Consider the following 19,324-nt stretch of genomic DNA (forward strand, 5'->3'; position numbering starts at 1 on the left):
TAGCAAAACCTGGGTACCCAGTGACACCCACAACTACATTTGCATGATGGTCTGTGTGACTTTAGCTTGCTGTCACCTCAGGAGCATGGGGCCTGGAGGGGGTGCAAAAAAAATAGGGGTCTGAAAGGTTGTTGGACACAGGGTGAAGCCAAAAAGACAGATCAGAATTTGGCAATACAGTGTGGGAAAAATCAGGGAACTGGGCTCAGGAAGCAGCTCTCATCCAGGATTTGGGAAAGGGGGCTGGAAGACAATTTTTCCCACTTTATACTTGTGTCCAGGTCCAATAAGAAGCCCTGAGGGACATTATTCTTATAAGAGCACATTGAAAAGGATTCATTCTCCTGCCAACACTAACATCTTCCAGAAGCAAAGCAATACTGGGATAGCTCCCAAGGGAAGAGAATAGTTAGTTCAAAAGGTTTAACCTATAAACTACCTCAATGCAGACTCAAGCCAAAAAAGTTACACTGGAGGACGGGGAAGGTCCCACTGCTGAAAAGTCATGCATTGACCCAAAATGACAAAGATCCAATCTCCCTGGATTAAAACTGTCACTTTGCAATGAGACAGATGCCTTAGGATTCATATACCTCTAGGAGGGGCAGCATCCTTCCTTAAACATACGTTGTAATGTTAATGAAAAATTACAGCCTATTCTGGGAGTAACACTTTCTCTTGGCAAAATAGAAATATCTTTATTGTTTTTGTGATTATAGAGGTAATACATGATTTCCTTGAACATTCAAACAATACAAATGTATAGAAAGTAAGTAGTAAAAGTACATTGTAATGTCACTTCCCTAAAACGTTGTTTATACGCTTCCAGATTTTGCTAACCTATAAAATCACTTCATTTATGCTATTTTGTACCTTAATTTTTTTCACTCAACAATATATTATGGCCAGTAAGGAGAAGTGAGTTTCTAACGAATTGACTTTCTCACAGATAATAATGATAAATTCAGGACAAAACACAAAATAGCAACTACCTGTGGACTCTGGACAGTAAATAAAAGTAGTTCAAAAAAAGAAGAATTTCCCTGAGAATTTGTTACTGCAGTCTGACCCTCATGTGGGTTTCTGGTTGAGATTCACGCTACCTGTCCAAAAAACCTCAAGCAAAAAATTGAACTAAAAGTGTTCCAAGGTTGGTAGCAACCCCAGGCTACTAGCAGAAACAAATGCAAATCATCTCTGGAAAAATTCCAGATGAACTCTGGAAGAATATATATAGAACATAGTACCAACCAAGCAACTCCTTTCCTAGCTATAGACAGAGAGAAATTCTTATATATGTGCAATGGAAAATATACAAAATGATATCCATAGAGTCAATACTTTTAATATGAAAACAAAACCTGGCAATAGCCAAAGTTATTGAACAAAAGAAAACCGATGAATAAATTCCATGATAGTTATACAATTGAATGTCACACAGTACTTATAATGAACTACAGCCACATGTATCAACATGAAAGGATCTCAACGACATAACATTGAGCAAAGGAACAGTACATACACAGTGTGATTTAACTTATATGATTTTTGAAAGTATTATATATGTGTGATAAAAGTAAAGAAAATCAAAGAAATGATATATCTGAATTTCAGAGTAGCAGTTACCGCCAGGTGACAAGAGGGATTCACTCAGAGGTAGACAGGTATCTTCAGACATAGTGGCAATGTTCTATTTTCCTAAGCTGGGAGTGAAGTGCTCATTTTATTTCCCTTCGTTTTCTTTCTTTAAAATGTACACACATGTTATACACACTCTGGTGAGTATAATTATTTGATCATACTTTTTTTTTAATCCAATCAACAAACAAAGGGGATATTTAAATAAGATCTGAAAGAAACAGTGAATTTTTGATTTTTATAAAAAGGCCCTAGAGTCTTACAACTTTGAAGAATTCAGATTTTCTTATATTGAGTTTCCATACAGATGCACATAGGCCTTGGTTAACATGGAGTGCCAAAGTGGGTCTTTGACGGTCATCCAGACCAGCCCACCACAGCCTTTTGGACATATTGAAATAACTCTCATCAAAAAATAGAATAACTGAGTGTACATTAAAAGTTATATCAGGAGATGAATCCACAGTCTCATTACTTAAGTTGCTCTAGGTGTGCCTTTCCTCCAAGTGGATCTTTATCATGCTCTTTTTATAAAAACGCATTATGAATATTTTCAAACATACAAAAGTGTCAAGAGAATATCGTAGCTGACCTCATAAAGATCTACCAGTGAGAGCAACAAGGAACAAAATATTGTAACACGTGCTTTAGCTATCTCGTTTCTGTATTTTTTTTTATCTTTTTTTATGCAACAGATTCTCAATCTGTCTCCCAGGATGGAGTGATCATAGCTGTAACCCTGAACCCTGAGGACAGCCGCAAGTGGCCCTCTGGCCTAGGCCTCCCAAAGTGTTAGAATTAAAGGCGGGAGCCACCATGCCCCACTCTGTTTCTTTATTTCTAAAGTATTTTAAAATAAGTCTCAAGGATGTCATTAAGCCCCTACTTCAGTATGCATCTCTAAATGTATAGACATTTTTATTACTCATTCATAATTACATTTCACATCAAATAAAATTAACAATTCCTTGATAAAACCTGGTGCACAGTCACATTTCCAAGATTGCCTCAAAATTTAATCTTATAATCATTTTGATGGAACTGCTTTTTTATTTTTTTAACTAAATTTTGTGTATATTTGAGGTTTTCAGCATGGCTGTTATACAATACATATAGAAAGTCAGTTACTATAGTGAAGTAGATTAACATATCTATCATCTCACACACTTAGATTTTACTTATTAAAAAAAAAAAAAAAACTAATATATAGCCGGGCACGGTGGTTCACGCCTGTAATCCCAGCACTTTGGGAGGCCAAGGCAGGCAGATCACAAGGTCAAGAGATCAAGACCATCCTGGACAACATGGTGAAATACAAAAAATTAGCTGAGCATGGTGGCGCACACCTGTAGTCCCAAGCTACTCGGGAGGCTGAGGCCGGAGAATCACTTGCATCTGGGAGGAAGAGGTGGCAATGTGCCGAGATCGTGCCACTGCACTCCAGCCTGGTAACTGAGCGAGACTCTGTCTCAAAATAAATTAATTAATTAATAACACTAATACAATACAATTTTGTGAATTTTAGTACTCGAGTTGTACATGAGGTCTCCAAATTTGTTCATCCTACCCATTCCTTAATCCACATCTCCCCATTTCCTGTCTCCCTTCCCCATCTCCCCTGGGCCCTGCCTGCAGCAACCATTCTTTAATTCTCTATCTATGCACTTGAGCTATATTTATTTTTATTTTAGAGACAGAATTTCATTCTGTCACTCAGGCTGGAGTGCAGGGGGGCAGCCACAGCTCACGGTAACCTCGATCCCATGGGTTCAGGCGATTCTCCCACCTCAGCCTCCCAAATAGCTCAGATCACAGGCACACATGACCACATCTGGCTAAATATTTTTAATTTTTTGAACAGATAGGGTATAGCCATGTTGCCAAGGCTGGTATTGAACTCATTGGCTCAAGTGATACTCCCACCTTGGCCTTCCAGATTGTTGGAATTACAGGTTTGAGCCACTGCACCCAGGCTATTTGAGCTCTTTTTAAAATATTCTGCATAAGTAGGATCATGTAATAATTTTTCTTTCTGTATCTGGATTATGAAATGTCCATCAAGAAATTATATACACATATACATAATTATGTTTATGTTATTTATAATAATTATATATTATATTATAATTACTTATAATAATTATATAATATTATATATAATAATTCATGCATACATATAATTAAGTCTTTAAAAAGGAGCTCCTGCTGCTAGCCCCAACAGGGATCAACCTACAGTACATTATACTAAGTGAACTGCATTTATTTTTGAAGTACTGCTACTGTTAATGTTCACTGCTCTGGGACAGAGTCTATATTCCAACATAGCTTACCACCTCCCAGAAGATAAAGGTGGGCTTTTGGGTGTTTCTCACAAGTGTGGAAAAATGTGTCCCTAAACCTTCTGAACTCATTCATTTACTGCCTGTCAAGTCTAACACCTGTTTGCTAGTTGACATTCTGGAGCACAGAGTGGAGCAATCAGCCCCCTGTGGTAACAAAGCCCACAAGAAAGTTATTTGGTAGTAGCCCCACCTTGCCTGCTACTGCTCTAGCTGCTGTGTGGCTTTAAAACCCCCAAAGCCACTCTGAATTCCACCTAGGGCTGTACCATGGCAATAAAATCTCCCTGTTTTGGAGTATTCAAATAGTAGCCATAAAAACCAGGAAATGACTCGTATAAATGTTTTACTGTCTCCTCCTTGACAAGAATTTTTTAGAAAGTAATCCCATTGATACCATAGGCAGTGTGTCTCAGGGAGACAAACACTGCCAGCTGCTTCCACACAGGTTAGAAAGAGCTATAGGACCCACGCTGGAAGGTTTCATTATAATTGTGTTCAAAACACACACCCTACGACACAGAAATTCCAAATTTTTATATTTTCTCTAGAGGACACACACAGTATGTCCTAAGGAGCTGTTTAAAAGGATTTTTCATTACTGCTTTTTGTTTCGATAAAGACAAAAGTTAGAAAAAAACTAAATATTCATTAATAGGAAATCAGTGTATTCATGGTGTCAAGTACCATGCAGCAGTTTAAAAGAATGAAGTAAATCTTCATTAACTAACCTAGGAAGACACCAAAGAGAGGTTGTTAAATTTTAAAAACAAGCTGCAAAATAATAGATAAGACATCCATTTGTAGGAAAACACATACATTCATAATCTCTATTGCATATATGTACTAAATGCAGAGAGAAATGACTGGGACATTCCCTATCAAATTGTGAACTGTGATTATCTCTAGAAAGAAGACTGGAATGAAAAGAATGGTCAAGGTCAAGGGGAATTTAACACTATCTTCATCATTTCAAATTTTACAATGACAATGTAGTCATATGTCATGTGAGTAATTTATAATAAATGAAAATGTTAAAAGAAAAAATATTCCTCGATGTGTTTTCACTGGCAAAGGTAAAAAATAATATTTCAAACATTTATTGAGAGCAGACTCTGTGGCAGATGATATAGGGTTACAAATGAGCAATGGGCCCTGTCCTCCAAAAGCTTCTCTTCCAGGCAGAGAGACAGAATGTGAATCCATGAAAAGATTCTCTATGAGCAAATACCTGTCTACATCTACTATGTTGTTCAGAAGGGGGAAAGGCACTACATACTGCAGTAGATGGGGATAGTCTCAAAGAAGATGTAGTTGCTGAACTGGACCTTGAAGAACAGATAAGACCTAAATAGGAGGGGGAGTCAGTTCTGTGCCATATGGAGTTTGATGGAATAAAAGACAGATAGATGCAGGGAATCCCAAGTCCTTCTAGCAGTCCTTAAAGCCTCCCTGGACAGCTCTGCCCACTGACAGACTCTACTTTCTGGGCTCAGTACCAAAGAAGGTCCAGCCATGGTATAGCTCATTTAAAACTGTGAATAATCCAAGAATCACTTCGATTTGGCTTTGAAAGGTGTCATGTTTTTTTTTTTCATTTTTTTCCCAGCAGATTTAACTTCCCTAATTATCTTCTGCTCATCAGATTCTAAAATGAGTTTCCATTTTCTAAGCCCACATTTACAAAACTGTCCCTGCCTGATTCACCCTACCACCTTCTCTCCATGCTGTACCACCAACTGCATCCAGCCTTACCAACCTCAGGTCCAATGTAAGTGAGGGTCTTCCAGGACACAATTTTCTGCTGGGTGAGTCCGTGGCTGCTGATAAATTAATCGTGTCATAATCCCCATTCATTTGTTATCTCTCTCAAATTATATACTTGCTTAATCAAGATAAAATGAATACATCGCCAAAAATCTTCAAAGGAGGACTTAATGGTGGAAGTTTTAGCCAATATCTTTGAGACTGAATCAGAAAGTATTTGGAGAACCTGACTCATCCCAATGGTCTGGGCCTCTGTGATAGTACAACTCTGCCTGGGCAAGAAGGACTTCCAGGCAAAAGATCAGAAAATCCCTTCAGTGGGCTGGCACTCTGCCATATCCCTTTGTCTGGAGCAATCCAAAAAGAATCCACAAACCTGGACTCTGAACAGGTTTCAGGGCCAGTTGTTTCCATAGCATGGGCCTTCTAATGTTCAGCACATTTTCATGTAACTGCCATTTGTGTATGTGCTTTTTATAAATGTCTATTCCGATGTTTTGCCCATCTTTGAATCATATTATTATTTTCCTATACAGTTGTTTAAACTCCTTATATATTCTAGTTATTAATCTTTTGTCACATGGTTAGTTTGCAAACATTTTCTACCATTCTGTGGGTTGCCTCTTCACTTTGTTTATTGTTTCCTTTGCTGTGCAAAAGTATTTTAACTTGATGTAATCCCATTTGTCCATTTTTGGCTTTGGTTGCCTGTACTTGTTGGGTTATTACTCAGGAATTTTTTGCTCAGACTAATGTCCTGGAGATTTTCCCCAAAGTTTCTTGTAGTAATTTCATATTTTAAGGTCTTAAAGACGTTAATTCATTCTTATTTGACTTTTGAATCTGGCAAGAGATAGGAGTCTAGCTTCATTCATCTAAATATGGATATCCAGTATTACAATACATTTATTAAAGAGACTATCTTTTCCCCAATGTATGTTCTTGACACCTTTTTCAAAAATGAACTCACTGTAGGTGTGTGGATTTGTTTCTGGGTTCTCTATTCTGTTCCACTGCTCTATGGGTCTGTCTTTATGCCAATACCATGCTGTTTTGATTACTAAAACTCTGTAGTATAATTTGAGGTCAGGAAATCTGATTCCTCCAGATGTGTTCATTTTGCATAGGATAGCTTTGGCTATTCTGGGTCTTTGGTGGTTCCACAAAGGACTGTTTGTTTCTATTTCTGTGAGGAATGTCACTGATATTTTCATAGTGATTGTATTGGATCTGTAGATTGCTTTGGATATTACGAACATTTTAATAATATTGATTCTTCCAATTCATGAACATGAACTATTTTTCCATTTTTTGGTGTCCTTTTCAATTTCTTCATCAGCATTTTAATCGTTTTCATTGTAGAGATTTTCACTTCTTTGGTTACCATTAATTTCTGGGCATTTATTGTGTGTGGCCATGGTAAATAAGATTACTGTCTTGATTTATTTTTCAGATTGTGTGCTGTTAGGATATAGAAATGCTACTGATTTTCTTTTATGTTGACTTTGTATCCTGCAACTTTACTGAATGAGTTTCAGTTTGAATAGTTTTTTGGTCAAGTCTTTAGATCTTTAGAAATATAAGATCATATCATCTAAAAATAAGGATAATTTGACTTATTTATTTTCAATTTGGATGCCTTTTATATCACTATCTTGTCCGATTGCTCTAGCTAGGACTTCCATTACTATGTTCAACATGAGTAGTGACAGTGGGCATCCTTAATGTTCCAGATCATAGAGGAAGGGCTTTCAGGTTTCTTCCATTCAGTAAGATACTAGCTGTGGGATTGCTGTATATAATTTTTATTATGTTGATGTATGTTCCTTCTATCCCATTTTTTGATGGTTTTAATCATGAAGGGATGTGGAACTTTATCAAATGCTTTTCAGCATCAATTGAAATGATCATATGGTTTTTATCCTTCTTTCTATTGATATGATATGTCACATTGATTGATTTGCATATGTTGAACCATCCTTGCATTGCAGGGATAAATCCCAGTTGGTCATGATGAATGATCTTTCTAATGTGTTGTTGAATTACACTTGCTAGTATTTTTGTTGGAATGTTTACATTAATGTTGAACAGAGATATCAGCCTATAGTTTTTTGCTGTTGATGTGTCTTTGCCTGGTCTTAGTGTCAGGATAACCCTGGCCTCATAGAATGAGTTTAGAAGTATTCCATATTCCTCCATTTTTTCATAATAGTTTGAGTAGGATTGGTAGTACTTCTTTAAATGTTTGGTAGAATTCAATGGTAAAGCCATCAGGTCCCAGGCTCTTCTTAACCAGGAGACTGATTACTTGTCATTTGTCTGTTAATGATTTGGATTTTTTCATAGTTCAATCTTGGTAGACAGTATGTGTCTAGGAATTTATTCATTTATTCCGTGTTTTCCAATGTATTACATATAGTTGCTCATAGTTGCTTCTAATGATCTTTGGAACATCTGCGATATTGGTTGTAATGTCTCCAATTTTATGTCTGATTTTATTAATATGAGTCTTCTTTCTTTTTTTCTTAGGCTAAAGGTTTTTCAATTTTGTTTAGGTTTTCAAAACCTGACTTTTTTATTCATTGATCTTTTCTATTTATTTCTCTCTGATTATTATTTATTATATATTATTTATTATGTATTTCTGCATTGATTTTTATTTCTTTTCTTTTAGTTTTGGTATGCTCTTGAATTTCTAGTTCTTTAAGACACATCTTAAAGATGTTTATCTGAAGTTCTTCTTTTTCCATACGGGTACTGATAGCTTTAAACTTCTCTCTTAGTACTGCTTTAGCTGTATCCCATAAGTTTTGGTATACTGTGTTTCCATTAGCTTTTGTTTCAAGAAATTTTTCAATTTCCTTCTTAATCCCCTTATTAACCCATTAAGGAATATCTTATTTAATTTCCATGTGTTCTTACAGTTTCCAAAATTTCTCATTATTGATTTCTAGTTTTATCCATTATGGTCCAAGAAAATACTTGCTATAATAAAAACTCTTTAACTTCACTTTAACACTTTAACTTCATCCTCCTTTTTAATTTTTTGTCCTTTCTGTTCATATTTTTTGTGTACCTTGTCTTGGAATGTTGTTTTAGTTATTATTTTTGATTGGCTCATCATTTAGTCTTTCTACTCAAGATGAGTTTACAAAGCATAGTTACAGTGTTATAATATTCTGTGTTTTCCTATTTCCAAATTTACTATTATGAGTAAATTTGTACCTTTAGATGATGTCTCATTGCTCATTAATGTTCTTTTATTCTGATTAAACTAGTCTCTTCAGTATTACTTTTAGGACGGGTCTGGTGTTGATGAAATCCCTTAGCTTTTGTTTGCCTGGGAAGGTCTTCATTCCTCCTTCATGTTTGAATGATATTTTCACCAGATATACTATTCTATGTTAAAAATTGTTTTCCTTCAGCACTTCAAAAATGTCATGCCACTGTCTCTTGGCATGTAAGGCTTCCACTGAAAAGGTCTTCTGCCAGACATATTGGAGCTCCACTGTATGTTATTTGTTTTTCTCTTACTGCTTTTAGGATCCTTTCTTTATTCTCGCCCTTTCAGAGTTCAACTACTAAATACCTTAATGTAGTTTTCTTTGGGTTAAATATGCTTGGTGTTCTATGATCTTCTTAGACTTGGATATTAATATCTTTTTCTAGGTTTGGAGAATTAACTCTTATTATCCCTTTGAATAAATTTTCTTACCTCTATCTCTCCCTCTACTTCCTCTTTGAGGCCAATAACAGTTAGATTTGCCCTTTTGAAACTATTTTCTAGATCTTGTAGGCGTGCATCATTGTTTTTTATTCTTTTTTTCTTTTGTCTCCTCTGACTGTGTATTTTTTAACAGTCTGCCTTCAAGTTCACTAATTCTTTCTTCTGCTTGACCAATTCTGCTATTAATAGACTCTGATGGATTCTTAAGTAGGTCAACTGAATTTTTCAACTCCAGATTTTTTGCTTGATTATTTTTAGCTTTTCAATCTCTTAGTTAAATCTATATGATAGAATTATAAATTTCTTCTCTGTGTTATCTTGAATTTCATTGAGTTTTCTTGAAACACCTATTTTGAATTCTCTGTTTAAAAAGTCACATATCTGTCTCTCCAGGATTCATTCCTAGTGCCTTACGTAGTTTCTTTGGTGGAGTCATGTTTTCCTGGATGGTCTTGATGCTTGTAGAAATCTGTCAGTGTCTTGACATTGACAGCTGAGTATTCATTAATGCCTTCACAGTCTGGGCCTTTGTGTGCCCTTTTTGGGAAAGCTTTCCAGATATTTGAAGAGACTTGAGTGTTGTGACTTATGTTTTTGGTAAATGCAGCCATATACACATTAGGTAGTGCCCAAGCCCAGTAATGTCATGGCTCTTGCATACTCATAGAGGTACCTACCACCTTGGTGGTCTTGAATAAGATCCAGAGAAATTCTCCAGATTTCCAGGCAACAACTCTTCTTCTCTGTCCTTACTTTCTCCCAAACAAGCCCCTCTGTGGCCATCATCACTGGGAATGCACTGGGTCAGACCCGAAGATAGCACAGCACTGGGTTTCACCCAAGTCCTGCTGGAACCACCACCAGGCTACCATCTATGCTCCCTTGAGGTCCTAAAGGGTCTAAAATCAGCAGGTGGAAAAGACAGTCTGGCTTGTGTCCTTCCCTTTAGGGCTGCAAGTTCCCCTGGACCCCTTCGGGTCCAAAGATGCCATCCTGGAGCCAAGGCCTAAGTCAGAAACCTCAGAAATCTACTTGGTGCTCTATTATACTACAGCTGAGACAGCATCCAAACAACAAGACAGAGTCCTTCCCACTCTTCCCTCCCCCTTCTACAAGCAGAGGAGTCTCTCTTCATGTATACCATCATCACAGGTCCACAAAGAGTACTGCCAGGTAATTACCAATGTTCACTTAAGGCCCAAGGGCTCTTCAGTCCGATTGTGGTGAATGCTGCCAGGCCTGGGCTTCACCCTTCAGGGAAGTGGGCTCCCCTGTGGCCCAGGACAAGTCCGGAAATACTGTCTAAGAGATAAGGCCTAGAACCGGGAATGCCAAGAGCCACTTTGGCTGAGCTGATACCTAAGCTGCAAGACAAAGTCCCCTTTACTGTTCCCTCTGTTTGTCTCAAGCAGAAAAAGCCTTTCCTCATAACTGCCACAGCTGGGAATGTGCTTGGCCACAACTGAAGCTGTCACATCTCAGAGTCTCACCAAAAGCTCACAGCATCTACTACCTGGCAAATGCTGCTGATAATTCAGGGTTAAAAGGCTCTTTATGTAGCAGATGAAAAATCCTATCAGGACTGGGTCCTTCCATTCAAGAAAGTGGGTTTACTTCTGATCTAGGGTGTGACTGGACATGTAGTCCAGGAGCTAGGGCTGGGAACAGGGACCTTTCACCTCTGCCCAGTGCTCTATCCTACTGCAGCTGCTGAGTGGGAATCCAAGTTGCAAGACAAAGCCCTCTTTACTCTTTGCTCTCCTCTGCTCAGAAAGAAGGAGTCTCTTCGGGAGCTGGAAGCTGTACTGCCTGGGGTTGAGGAAGGGGTGGCACAGGGACTCCCTTTGGCCACCCCAATTGGTGTCTTACTAGGTCATGTGCCCCCAGAAGTTGATAGGCTCCAAGCGCAGTACATCACTAAGACATGCCTAGGAGTTGCAGTCCTTGTGGCCTAGATTGCCTTTCAAGTTTATTTAGAACTCCAGAGCACTTTAGCCCAAGGTGATGAGGCTTATGGGAACTTGAGTTCCCATGGTTGGGATGAATGATTCCCCTCTGATTAGGGCTTGTCTAAGTGCTCCCTCCATAGACATCAGCTGCCTTCTGCCTGGTGTTGCTTTGGTGTTGCTTTCCACTGTGACAGGGCAGCACTGAGTTCCAATGCAAAGCCCAACAGTCACTGCACTCTTTCTCCCTCTAGTGCAGAGATTCACTCTGCCTCAAAGCCACAGCTGAAATAAAGAGAATGAGTGGCGTTGGCAATCCAAAACTGTCTTTCCTACCATTTTCAGTGCCTCTTTCAGCAATCAGCAATATGAAATTAAAACCTGGTACTGTGATGGCTCACCTGACTTTTAGTTCTTATGAAGATGTTTTTTAATGTAGATAGTTGTTAAATTTGGTGTTCCTGCAGGGAGGACAATCAGTGGAGGCTTCTATTTGCCATTTTGCTCTGCCTCCCTCCTACTAGGTATTATTTTAGATATGAGATAGAAATTTGGTTTTAAAAAGTTTATTAACTTGTCCAAAGTCAAACAAGTTAGAGGCACATTCAAATCTACAGAGTCTGTCACTGGTGCTAATACCATGCAGTAGGTGCCAACAGGGAAAGAATCAGCATAACATTGGCAGAAGAACAATTGGGCTATAAGCAATTGCCAACAGGGAAATTCACACTGAGGTGTGACGGACAGGCAGGCAGGGCAGTGTGTAGAAGTGAAGCAGACCCTAGCAAGGATCCTATCACCAGGCCTGGAATCAAATCAAATCATAGGCCTCCAGTGCCCAAGAGACAATCAAGCACACGGCAAGAGCACAACTATATCAAGGCACTTAGGCATGGGAAAAATCCATCAGGAAGTTGATGACAAGACTGACTCAATGCTGAGCACTGTGTCAAGGACTCCAGAGATCTTTCCTGCCTCGAGAGAATACATGACATAGGGCTGTGCCTTCATGTAAGAAGAAACTGCATTATCCCAGCCATAGGGTCAGGAATCCATGCAAGATTACAACAAAGAGAGAAAGGATTAGTTTAGGGCTGTCATTTAAGACCTGTTAGCTCAGAGCATATCAAGGAAGAACTGGAATTACTTAAAACTTTAAACTTTTCGGCCGGGCGCGGTGGCTCACGCCTGTAATCCCAGCACTTTGGGAGGCCGAGGCGGGTGGATCACAAGGTCAAGAGATCGAGACCATCCTGGTCAGCATGGTGAAACCTCGTCTCTACTAAAAATACAAACAATTAGCTGGGCATGGTGGCGTGTGCCTGTAGTCCCGGCTACTCGGGAGGCTGAGGCAGGAGAATTGCCTGAACCCAGGAGGCAGAGGTTGCGGTGAGCCAAGATCGCGCCATTGCACTCCAGCCTGGGTAGCAAGAGCGAAACTCCGTCTCAAAAAAACAACAACAAAAAAAACTTTAAACTTTTCGTTGTATACTACATCGTGTCTGAATTTACCTTTAAACAAATCTCCTTTACTTGGTTTTCTTTTATTTTAAATTAAAATAATGTCTTTATGTATATAATGCCCCTGTTACTCAGAGGCATCAATAGATATAAACTTCTAAAGGATGTCTCGTCAGCATGTTCTCTATCACTTGCAAATTTAGCACTGTCATATGCAATACAGCTTTTTTTCTGCTTCTTTTTGGATCATGAGATGAAAATGAAAGTCACTATCTATTTTGTAAATTATAGGGAAAAGAGTCCACTGCCCAAAAACTACATCTACAAGCTTGCAGCAGGGTGGGACTCAAAAAAACTGCACAAAGGCAGTTTTGATTATTTCCAGAGAGCTCTATTTCCTCTTTTTGACTCATCTCCCCACCCAAACCTATACACTCTGGAAATATCAGGACCTTGGTCCCAATCCAATGCAAATGAGTCTGCCTTATATTCCATCACCTCAAGGCTCTGATGGTAAATTAGGTTCTGCTGATATTTGGATTGTAGTAACTATAATTTAGAAAGAGTTGATTGTTGTATCCCAGCTTTGACTATTCTGGTGGCTACAATCCTGACTGTAATTGACAGTTGGATTCACCCTAAAATCACTTCTGCAAAATATATGCTGGCATTTTAAAAATAAACAGAAGAAATTAATAATTTCTGTAAACAACAAAGCATAATATTCTAACTGCAGTAAACCACCATAGCATGTGTATACCTATGTAACAATCTTGCACATTCTGCACATTTTAAAGCACAATAAAAAAAAGAATTCAAAGAATTCAATTCAGTAAAAATAAATAAAAATAAAATAAATAGAAGAAATTAATAATGTCTGTAAACAACAAAACATAATATTCTAACCACTGAACCCATGCCTGTTTTGAATTTTAGTAGCAGATCTTCTCCATATCAATGTTATAAAATGAATTAAGGTGTACTGAACAGTGTAGTGGTTGCTATGTTGCATCCCAGATCTACTCTTGAGGATTATGACATTCATTTCCCACTTGCTGAGTGTACCAATGTCCTGACAGCTTTGAGCTGAGTCCTCTTTGGGATTTGCATGGCCCTGGCGGTGAGTGCCCCCTTGTTTCACCCTAGTCTTGGTATTGATGTAAACAGTTCTATGTTTCTTAACAAAATTTAATTTGTTATTAAAAATCTTCTCACAAAGAGAACTCCATTCCTAGATGACTTCACTTGTGAATTCTACCAAAACAATCACAGCACAAAAAGTCAGACAAAATGTTCTACCAAACATTAAAGAAAGGAATAGTGTCAATTCTACCCAAACTCTTGCAGAAACCTTTCTCTGAGAGGCCAACTTTATTCTGATACTCAAAACAGACAAAGATATTATAAGAAACAAATCAAAGACTACTATCTTTCACGAACATAGATGCAAACATCTATACAAAACTTTACCAAATAGAATTAACAATAAAAAAGGGTTGTTACATCATAATCAAACAGGGTTTATCCAAAAATGAAAGACTGATTTCATATTTGAAATGTGATTAATGAAATTCACTATAACAATATTTTTTAAATATATGATCACATCAATAGAGGCAGTAAAGGAATTTGATAAAATGTAACATCTATTCCTAATTTTTAAAAATTATCATGATACTACAAATACAAAAAAATTTATTTAACCTCATAAAAAATATCTATGGAAATATCTACATTTAATATTATAATTAATGATAAAAAACTAAATGCTTTCACCCTGAAGTCAGAATCAAAGCAAGATTTCCATTCTTACTATGCAGCCATAAAAAAGGAATGAGATCACGTCCTTTGCAGGGACACGGATAGAGTTGGATGCCACTATCCTTAGCAAACTAACACAGAAACAGAAAACCAAATACCACATGTTCTCACTTTAAGTGGGAGCTAAATGATGAGAACACAAGGACACATAGAGGGGAATAACACACATTGGAGCCTTTTGGAAGGCAGAGGGTGGCGGGAGTGAGAGGATCAGGAAAAATCATTAATGGGTAGTAGGCTTAATACCTGGGTGATGAAATAATCTGTACAACAAACCCCCATGATGCAAGTTAACCTATGTAACAAACCTGCACTTGCACCGCTGAACTTAAAAGTTAAAAAAAAAAAAAAGAATCTCCATTCTATTTAACAGTGTACTGTAGGTCCTACTTGGTATAATAAGGCAAGAAAAAGATAAAAAGCATCCAAATTGGAAAAAAAAATTGTAAGTAAAATTGTCATATTTGAGAATGATGATTGTCAATACAGAAAATCCTAAGGAATCTAAATAAAAACAACTACAATGAATAAGTGAATTTAGCAAAGTTGAAGGATACAAGATTAATATACAAAAAACAATTATATGACTATATACTGGCAGCAAACAATGGGAAAATGAAATTTAAAAACAATACCATTTACAATAGCATTAAAATATTAAATGATCGTGGATATAGGTGACAAAGTATGGGAAGGATCTGTATGCTGAAAAATACAAAACGCAGATGAAAGAAATCATGAAAGACCTAAATAAATGAGGGGAACATACCACGTTCATGGACCAGAAAACTCAATAATGTTAAGATGTCCATTCTCCCTGATTTGATCTGCTCAATACTATCCCAATCAAAATCTCAGCAGGCCTGTTTTTTCAGATGCTAACAAGCTGAGTCTAAAATTCATATGGACATACATACATACCACCTAGAATAGCCTAAAGAAACTTGAAGCTCCCACTGTTTAATTTCAAGACTCATAAAGCTACTGTAACCCAAACACATTGATATCAACATAAATATAGACAAATAAATCAATGAAACAGAATAGAAAATTTAGAAATGTATATAGATAGATATAGATATAGATAAATACATGGATAGATAGATAGATAGATAGATAGACAGATGATAGTTCTGACAATCTCCAAAAGCAATTCAAGGGGAAAGGTATAGTCTTGACATGAGAGTGGCCCTTAGCTGACAGCCAACCAGGAAATGGGGACCTCAGTTCTACAACCACAAGAACTCAATTCTGCCCCAATAACAATAATGAACTTGGAGGCAGATTCTTCTCCAAAGCCTCGAGACAAGAACTTAGCCTAACCATAACCTTGACTTCAGCATTCTGAGACCCTGAGCAGAGAACTGAGCCATGCTGTCCCATACTTCTAACCTACAGAACTCTGTACAAATAAATGGCTGTTATTTAAATCTGTTAAGTCCATGTGACAATAGAAAATTGATACATCTGATAAAGAACTTGTATATAAAATAAAAGAATGGTGAAAATTCAAAAAATATAGCAAACAACTAAGTTAAAAAATGGACAAAAGATATGAACTAATGCCTCACACCAAAGTAGATATATACATGGCCAATACGCACATGAAAAGATGCTAAACATTAAGGAGATATATTAATAAATTAAAATAATAATGATATCCCACTATTCACACACTAAAATCTCCAAATTTTTTAAAAAATAACAATAACTACTGTTTGCAAGCATATAGAGCAACTGAAACTCTCATACACTTCTTTTGGGAATGTAAAATGATACAACCACTTTTGACATCAGTTTGGCAGCTTCTAAAAAATGTTATTTACACAAGATAGGCCAGGCACAGTGGCTCACACCTGTAATCTCAGCACTTTGGGAGGCCAAGGTAGGCAGATCACTTGAGCCCAGGAGTTCGAGATTAGCCTGAGTAACATGGCAAAATCCTGTCTCTACAAAAAATACAAAAATTAGCCAGGCATGGTAGTGTGTGCCTATGGTCCCAGCTACTTGGGAGGCTGAGATGAGAGGATCATCTGAGCCTGGGGAGGTTGAGGCGGCAGTGAGCTGTGATCATGCCACTGCACTTTAGCCCGAGCAACAAAACGAGATACTGTCTCTGAAAAAACAACAAAAAAAGTTATTTACACAAGATAAATGAAAATATGTTGATACAGAAACTTGTAAACAGATGTCCACAGAAGCTTTATTTGTAATTTTTAAACTTGAAACAACCCAAATGTCCATCAACAAACAAATGGATGAATAAACAAATTGTGGTATAGCTGTACAATGAAATACTACTCAGCAATAAAAAGAAATTATCTATTTATACATGTAACAATACTGGTGAATCTAAAAATAATCAAACTGGGCCGGGCATGGTGGCTCATGCCTGTAATCCCAGCACTTTGGGAGGGCGAGGCAGGTGGATCACCTGAGGTCAGGAGTTCAAGACCAGCCTGGCCAATATGGAGAAACTCTGTCTCTACTAAAAATGCAAAAATTAGCCAGGCATGGTGGTGCGTGCCTGTAATCTCAGCTATTCAGGAGGCTGAGGCAGGAGAACTGCATGAAACTAGGAGGCGGAGGTTGCAGTGAGCTTAGATCATGCAACTACACTCCAGCCTGGGTGACAGAGCCAGACTCTGTCAAAAAAAATAATTAATTAATTAATTAAAATTGAAAGAAGTCAGACAAAAAATAATACATACTTTATGCTTTAATTTATATACAAATTTATGAAATGCAAAATAATCTATAGTGGCAGAAAGCAGATCAGTAGTTGCCTAGGAATGGGGCAGGAGGGTAAAGAGGGATAAGAAGGGGAGTTTATAACTAGGCACAAGGAAACATTTAAGCACGATGGATATATTCATCATTATCTTGATTATGTGGATGGTACGCATATGTTGAAACTTAAACTGTTAAGTTAGTTCATATTCAGGTAGGTCAGATACTGTAGTCAAGAAATATATTGACTGATGAATACTCTCAAGACAGAGGACAGAGATGTTCCCTTCCAAAATATTTGCATTATCAGCAACAATTTCAATGCCTTCCATTCCCCCTAAAGTTCAAGGGACAGTGTGGTATAAGAGATCGCCAGAGCCAGACTGCTGGGATTCCAAAACAGGTCCTTCAACTCACTAGCTGTACGGCTAAGACACTTCCTTGTGGCTCAGTTCCTTCATCTGAAAGGGCACATAGTAACTATCAATATAAGCAACTATTAATTAACATATATTTCTTGAACATCTACAACATGTTCTTGAACATCTATACGTGCCTAATTCTGTGACAGAAAATGGAAGCTGTTTGGCAGAAATATTAATGTGCCGTTAGGAAACCTCACCCCCATACCAGTAGCACGACCAGGACCAGGACTAACCTGCTTTCTGCTGAATGCATTGGACTATACTAAACACCTACTAGGGCACATAATACATTTCTTTTTTTATTGTTTTTTTGTTGTTTTTGAGTCAGGGTCTCACTGTCTCCTAGGCTTGAGTACAGTGGCACAATTATGGCGCACTGTAGCCTCGACACCCCAGGCTCAAGCTATCCTCCCACTTTTGCCACCCCCATCCCGCCCACCCCCTGAGTATCTGGGACTACAGGCACACACCACCACACATGGCTAATTTTTTTGTAGAGATGGGGTTTCGCCATGTTGCCCAGGCTGGTCTCAAATTCCTGGACTCAAGTGATCCACCTCGGCCTCCCAAAGTGCTGGGATTACAGGCATGAGCCATTGCGCTGGCCCCTATAATACACTTCTGTCATAGATGTAGAACTTAACTAGATGGCTCCTTTGGCCTAGTGCCACTATCTTATGCTAACTTCCCAGCGTCTACACCACCCACAGAATAAAATCTTCACCATCTCCATGGCCCTCTTCACTTAGAAAAACACTTATAAACCAGTCTTTTAAATGATCAGACATATATAGCACCCACTCATTTTTCAGCAGATATTTAATAATCCCTTACTATAGCCTGGGCAGGGCGTGAGGCATATATACTAGTAAAGAGATTATACTGTCCTCAAGCAGTTCATAGGCTCATAAAGGAGATGAGGAATCCCTCAAATTACATAAATCACCCAGCCTGTCACCTGCTAGCCGTGCTCCCATGGAGTGTGTGTGCCTGCAAAGCCAAATAATTCTCATTACCAGATGAACTCCCTAAAGAAAATTAGGGACTATGAGCACGTGAATCATTAAGAGTAGAAGGGTGACTTTTGACTCCCTTTCATACAAAATTTCTTACTCCCTAAAGAACTTTGATGATGGCACAATCCTTTTCCAAAAGGAGTGGGCACAACTCGTGCCACTATCCTTTCTTGAATGCATCTTTGTCTGCCTCCTGATCCCTGCCTACAACCCTACCCATTGCCCACTGCTTATCACTTGCACTTTGTACTCTTTGTCTAGCAATTGCTCCAACATGCACTTGCCTCTGCGTTCTCTCTGCTGCCACTCTGTAATTAGAAGTTCTGTCAAGATTATGGGAACTAACACAAGCGATGCCATCCCAGAGTCAACACTCCTGAGAGAGTAGAAACACACTGTTGTCCAAAAACAATAGAGGAAGCCAAGCCCAAATGTAATCATTCCCAAGCACACT

Source organism: Sapajus apella, unplaced genomic scaffold (genome assembly GCF_009761245.1).
Source record: "Sapajus apella isolate SASKATOON/1434 unplaced genomic scaffold, GSC_monkey_1.0 scaffold73, whole genome shotgun sequence".
In the NCBI taxonomy this organism is placed as follows: domain Eukaryota; kingdom Metazoa; phylum Chordata; class Mammalia; order Primates; family Cebidae; genus Sapajus; species Sapajus apella.